This window comes from Tupaia chinensis, unplaced genomic scaffold, assembly GCF_000334495.1.
Source record: "Tupaia chinensis unplaced genomic scaffold, TupChi_1.0 Scaffold000066_1, whole genome shotgun sequence".
Lineage (NCBI taxonomy): Eukaryota > Metazoa > Chordata > Mammalia > Scandentia > Tupaiidae > Tupaia > Tupaia belangeri.
In genome coordinates, this window is record NW_006159525.1 from 5,206,948 (window position 1) to 5,213,820 (window position 6,873).

The following is a 6,873-nucleotide window of genomic DNA, read 5'->3' on the forward strand; positions in this document are numbered from 1 at the left end:
TCTTTCCGATTGACACGAAGCGTTTTGGAGATAGTAAGCTTACTTGAGATTCAAAATAGAGCAGCGATCAGTGTTCCAGAAAATCACGTGGTCTCTGTGTCAGCTTTTACAACTCTCTGGGCCAGGCTGCAGGCGCCGACTTTCACACCACCCGCGTGCACAAGGCGGGCACTCTTGCAGGCTGCAGGTGTGGAGACATACTGGTGCCCGCACACGTGGAGGACATCCGTGGGTGGGGGCAGAGAGAATGGCTGTGGACAGGACACCCTCTCTTCCGGCCCCACCCACCTTCTGACACACTCTGAAGCCTCTCTGCCCACCCCCTGCCCTTTGGACATGGCAGGTGAACCCAGCAGCCAGCAGAGGATAGTAAAGGAATCTGGGCTGCTTTCCTTGTATTTTTAACATCCTTCCTGGAAAAAAAGAAATCTTAAAGCCTAGCCAAAAGAAAAACAATTCGGTTAGGGGTGAAATCTTCTATGAAGTGCCATTTCCAAATCTAGCTCCCACCTCTTCCCTCTCCGTTCCCCCACTCCAAGTGCTGTTCCTAGTTTGGGAAGTCCCTTCCAGACAAGGGAAATGTGAGTATTCTCTATAGCTATAAATAGAAGACGGAATCATAAACTTAAAAGGAGAACGCTGTGCTATACGTAAAAAGCAACCAATACCTTCGATCACTGATTTACTGCAAAGTTCAAATAAAATGAAGATAGAAAAAAAAGGAGAAATAAAATGAAGATAGACCATTGATACGATGAGTACAGAAAACAAGAGGGAATGAACTTTATGTTTTTTTAAAGAATTATTTTATTTAACTTTATTTATTTATTTAAATTTGACCAGAGAGGGACAGAGAGAGAGGGAGAAAGTGAGAAAGCAAGCCGCCAGGTCCAGGACTCGAACCGTATTCGGCCATGTGGGAGTCCAGCGCCCTTAACCACCACGCCACTTGCCAGCCCCGGGAATGACTTTATAAACTACATCGAGACTGAAGATGGAAAGAAAGCAACACGTGCAGAGCAGCCTTTTTTTTTTGGAGAGGTTTTTTATTTCACTATAGGGCGCGTGCGCTCGCTAGACAGACAGAGACAGAGAGACAGAAAGCGAGAAATCAACCCCCAGGGGGGGGATGGTCAAGCCACAATCCCTTCTCCTCCATTCTCCTCTCGGGATCTTGGGCACGCACGCACACGCGCCCGGCGTGAGTTTTAAGCCACCGGGTCCGGGACGCGAACTGCAGTCGACTACGTAGGAGTCCAGCAACATAGCCATTACGCAACTGCTGGTTCCTACAGAGCAGCCTTTTTAAATTCTAAGGCAGTATTACGTATAGCTGCATACCATTCGGCTTGAAACCCTAGCTTTGTCCAGAGAGAAAATACATGACCAAAATCAGCCTCGTGAGGTGTTCTACTTACAGTTGAAAGGATTGTTTCTCTTCATCTGCTTGTTCTATGTAGTGTGTGGTGAGTGTGTGTGTGTGTATTAAATACCCACTCTGGAAAATTGAGAGGTAAACCTGGGCCTTTTTCATGGAATTACTATATTCTTTCTTTTCTTTTCTTTTCTTTGAGAGAGATTTTTGATATAGGGCTCATGTGTACTGGAGAGAAGGCAGAAAGTGAGAAATCACGCCCCGGGGGGATGGCCATGCCATAATCCTTTCTCGTCCATTGTCCTCTCGGGATTTTGGCCACACACGCAAACGTGCCTGGCGTGAGTTTTAAGTCACCGGGCCCAGCACCCAAACTGTGGTTTGCCATGTGGGTATCCAGAGAGATAACCATTATGCCATCTGCTGGTCCCTTGGAATTACTATATTCTTAGGAGACAAGAAGGGCCCTAATAGCTAAAATTTCATATCTAAAAATAAGTTATAAGATGGGCCAGCAGGTAGCCTGGTGGTTAGTAAGGTGTGGGACTCCCACTTGGCTCACTACGGTTTTATGTCCTGGACCTGGCAGCTTGCTTTCTCACTTTCTCTCTCCTTCTCTGTCTCTGTCTCTCTCTAGTGAGTGCACATGCCCTACAGCAAATTAAAAATAATAATAATAATAAATAAAATTAAATATTTCTTTTAAAAAATTAGTTGTTATTAACAAATTTAACTTTTAGAAGTTACTGCAGTAGGTAAGTTATGATATTGGTGAGGTAAATTTTCTCAAAACAAAAACTTCTTAGATTTTTCAGTTAGCAAACAAACAAAAAGAATCACTAATATTTAATATTTTCCCTAGAAGCATATTAGTCCAGTTTCAGGCTGGAGGAAGTCCCTGCCTCAGAAGGATGGGCAGCGGTTTCTTGGCAGACAATCCAAAATGCCCACAAAAAACAATGGCTGGTCTTCACGGGTAGGCTTCCTCTTTGCGCTGATGCTGTGGGCTTGATAGTGTTATTGTACCTCTTTCACAGATGGCGGAGGGCAGGACTGTGTGGAGAGGTTGCCCAAGGTCACACACCTTTCTTAAGAGAGATGGAATGGCATCCCGAGGGGAAGGCTAGGCCTATGTGGGTTGTTACATAAGGACGATACAGCATAGGACAACCCAGCCATGTCCCCTTTGTCGCTGGGGATATTGATTAGCCTGGCTGGTTCACCTGCCTACATAGACGGCCCCAAGCAAGAGTGGGAGTTGAAGGTAGGAAAAAAGCATCAGATGCCCTCAGGAAAGGTGACTAAAGGATTTAGGAAACTGAGGGCGTGTCAGCTAGGATGAAGATGACCCAGTCAGAGGCTTAGGGCGTGAGGACAGAAAGAAAATACTGGTCTACACCCAGCAGCTCACGAACACCTGAACAGGGTAGTTGTGATCGTTGTTATCGTTAAGGTTATTATTACTCTCTCTCTGCTTTTCATTTTTTAAAAATTCTTCTACTCTCTGGGGACCAGCAGGTGGCATGGTGGTTAAGGCGCTGGACACTCCCACATGGCCGACCATGGTTTGAGTCCTAGACCTGATGGCTTAATTTCTCACTTTCTCTCTCTCTCTGGTCAAATGAAAAAATAAATGAGTGAATAAAATAAATAAATCACTCTTTTTTTAAAAAAAAATTATTTTTCTCTGGGGCCAGCAGGTGGCATGATTGGGGCACTCACTGGACACTCCCACACGGCCAACCACGGTTCAAGTGCTGGACCTAGTGACTTGCTTTCTCACTTTCTCTCTCTCTGTCTCTCTCTGGTCAAATTTAAATGAAGGAATGACTAAATAAAATTAAAAACAAATTTATATTAAAAAATTCTTTTTCTCATGGCTGACCATGGTTCGAGTCCCAGACCTAGTGGCTTGCTTTCTCACTTTCCCTCCCTCGCTCCCTCTCTCTCTGTATCTCTCTTTGGTCAAATTAAAATGAATGAATGAATAAGTTTAAAAATTAAATAATTCTTTTTTAAAAATTCTTTTTCTTATATCTCCCTTCTCTCTCCTTCCTTTCTCCACAAAGCCCAACTTCGAAAAGAACTGACTAAATGTCAATCTGCTCGGAAGAGACCCAATTGGCTCTGCGTAACATATTTGCATCCCAAAGCGGAATTACTGTCCAGAGCCTGAAGGGAAGGTGTGGGGAAATGTTTCTGAGGCTCTGGATCCCTCTAAAGCCCTCTCCTCCCCACTGCTCTTCCCACTCCCTCCTCAGACAGCTGTTCACCCTCTCTCACCAGGACCTCCGGCCGCCATCCAGAGAGCACAGATGTGGAAGAAATGTGTGGGGTCCTGGCCCCAAGCCATCAGGTGTACTTCAGTGAACTGTCTAGACAGGGAGGAGTGTGGTTTTCCAACTAATTGCTCTGTATGTGGGACCAACAGATGGCATAATGGTTACATTGCTGAATTCCCACATGACCAACCATGGTTCAAGTCCCGGACTGGTGGTTTGAAACTCACACTGGGCACGTGGGTGTACATGCCCAAAATCCCAAGAGGAGAAGGACTGCAGTGTGGCCCTCCCCCCTGGGCTGTGATTTCTCACTTTCTGCTTCTCTGTCTCTCTCTGTCCGGCAATCGCGTGCACCTTACAGCAAAAACAAAAACAAAAAATCTCTAAAAACAAAAAAATTGTTCATTGTTCTGTGTGATTGTGAAGCCCTCTGGGGCTGGAAACCAGGTTCTAGCTCTCTCTGTATGTGGACATTCACTACATACCTGCTCCTCTATGGAACATAAAAAAATACCCTAGTAACAGAAAATACACTTTGGGGAAAATCATTTTCACTTTAATTTACATAGGACTTGAATTTAATCATTTCTTTGCCCTTTTTTTTTTATCCTGAAAGGTTCTACATGAACTGTACTACCTGGTTCTGACCTAATGACGCCTAGCTGCAGGGAAACTCTGTTCTTTGACAGTTTATTGCTTTCTGGTGAAGGGCGTGTATGTCCCTTTCCACCTGGTATGAAACACAGAAACCATTTTGCTTTCTTGAAACTGTAACTGCAGTGACTTTTTAAATAACTAAGCTTTCCTGCAGACAGAAGGAGAATTCACCTGCATGTGTCCCATAAGCTCTCTAGAACCTGAGACCAGATCATTTCTAACAAGTCAGAGTATGTTTTCCTTTTGTTGTTGTAAGTGCATCTAGCGCTTTCAACGACTTCAGAAATCCTCCCATTGGTAGGGCAATACCTCCTTCGACCTTTCCAGATCCTTTATAAGAATGCGAGCTTTGTTGTCAACGTGAAATCAATCAAGAAGCAAGAGTGTGTCCATGTATTGCCTGTGTTTTATGGTTTCCCTTTCTCAGGCTTGTTATTTTCAGAGGACACGGATTAAGCAACTTGCTTCTGAATTAAAGTATTGCTTAATCTGTTTGCTTTCTTAAGAACTGCCTTAAACCACTAAACTAGATGTGTATGGGATCTTGATTTCGAGCAAGTCAGTAATGAACTTTTAAAGTTCAGTCTACCAAGATGAGTCAATGTGATTGATTTATTAATTAGCAAAAGCCATCCTCTGAAATTACCTTGCATTAATCACAATTCATGCAAAATATATCCAATTAGTCTTAAGACGTGGGTTTGACAAACTATCCTTTCTTCAGACTCGACAGTCAATTTTAATAACCCTTGCTGGATAAATCATTAATGTTCAGCCTGAAATGATGACCTGGTTGAGGAGGTTCCAAAAAGTACGACAGACCCATTCTGGCAAAGCTGAGATCTATGTAAAACGGAGACGCGGGGGCTGACTGAAGCAGGAAACAAGATTCTGACATTTCTGGATCGGCTGGTATCTGCTGCCGCTTGCACTGCAGGAATCGACTCTAATTGGATTCTTCTGAGCCAAGGGCTGGGGAAAACGCACAGACCCGAACGCAGGAAACCTGACCTTTTCGCTAAGGACAGCTAGTACCTGTCCAGGGCCAAAATAAACTGATCCATTGGTTAAAAAAAAAAAAAAAGGTCGGCTGACTAGTCATTTAGACTCCTGTGTGCCCTCTTGCCTGTGCTTGCAAAATCATTCGCATTTTTAAATTTTAATCATAGTAGGAATTTCTTTTTTTTTTCTTTTTTTTTTTTGGAGAGATTTTCACTGTAGGGCGCGTGCGCTTGCCAGACAGACAGAGACATAGAGACAGAAAGCAAGAAATCACCCCCCAGGGGGGATGGTCACGCCGCAATCCCTTTTCCTCCATTCTCCTCTCGGGATCTTGGGCACGCACGCACATGCGCCCAGCGTGAGTTTTAAGCCACCGGGTCCGGGACACGAACCGCGGTCAACTACGTGGGAGTCCGGCAACATAGCCATTACGCTAACTGCTGGTTCCCAGTAGGAATTTATTTTGATGCAAAAAAAAAAAAATTTAGAATCCATCCCGGTGGGCCCGTTTTACAGATAGGAAATAGAAGCCCTGGAGATTCAGTACATAATTGCATGGCAGGGGCCAGTCCATGGTGTGGTGGTAAAGGCGATTGGTTCCTACATGGTTGACCCTGCGGTTCGAATCCCAGACTGGCAGCTTAAAGAAACAGACAGTGTTTGTGGTTGCGCGCCCAAAATCCAGACAGGAGAGAGAGATGGAGGAGGGACCGAGGCATGACCATGCCCCCTGGGGGGTGAGTTTTTTCTCTCTCTCTCTCTTTCTCTCCTGAGAGCACCCACGCCACGCCCTCTGGCAAAAATTAGAGGGAAAAAGAAAGAAAGAAACAAAACTACATGGCAAATACAGAACCATAATGGTCTGAAAGACAGCTAAATAACTTCAGCCCGAATATCTCTTTATACAATTAAAGAACTGGAATAAACAAATTTATATGTTTCCAATTCTAAAGTGTTGTGGTTTTAGTGTCTTCATTCCGAGTCTACTTTCTTAATAACCTCACTGTGCCTAAGGAGTATAAACATGTAAATACACATGTAACTTGGAAAATATTATACAATGACAATTTCTGTAAGAGCAAAATGTGAGGGATTCCGATTTCAATGATCCGTATAGGACCGAATTTTTAAAACATTCGTCTCATGTGTTCGCTTCCTGTTACTGCATGTGGGTTTTTTGACCTACTGACTACAGGAGGGGGGTGGCGGGGAGGGGAAGCCAGATATTTCTGGATATTTTAAATTCTTCTTTCTTGAGAGAAAATGGAAATGCTTAGAGTAATAGTGTTGTTTTTTATTCCACCTCCTCCTTTTATTACAAAGATTTGAATATTACTGGATTTTATCAGAAAAGAAAAACGCAAAAGCATGAGGAAACCCCATATTAAAACACAAAGAATTTTAGTGAATTCGTCTCCTAAAGATATATATATATATAGTTCGCTGCCAAGGTGGAGAGTGGTCCCTGAATTATCTTGTGAGCCTAAGTAATTAATCAGAAATGAAGTCAGGACTAAAATTTACAGAGGTTTCCAAAAGAGGCAGAAAATGTTCATA

The 6,873-nt window shown here is 43.6% G+C and overlaps 1 long non-coding RNA gene across 2 annotated transcripts in view; it reads left to right on the forward strand.

Annotated features, from left to right (window-relative positions):
- Positions 1-5,480, forward strand: part of LOC102473202 (uncharacterized) — a 24,078-nt gene extending 18,598 nt beyond the window's left edge. The window contains exon 4 of one of the 2 annotated variants that reach the window (XR_333568.3): positions 5,039-5,480. This is a non-coding gene — a long non-coding RNA (uncharacterized LOC102473202). Of the gene's footprint in view, positions 1-3,661; positions 3,833-5,038 lie in introns of those variants that run through there. The other variant, XR_003547043.1, reaches the window with a different exon arrangement.
- The last annotated feature ends 1,393 nt before the right edge of the window (positions 5,481-6,873 follow it).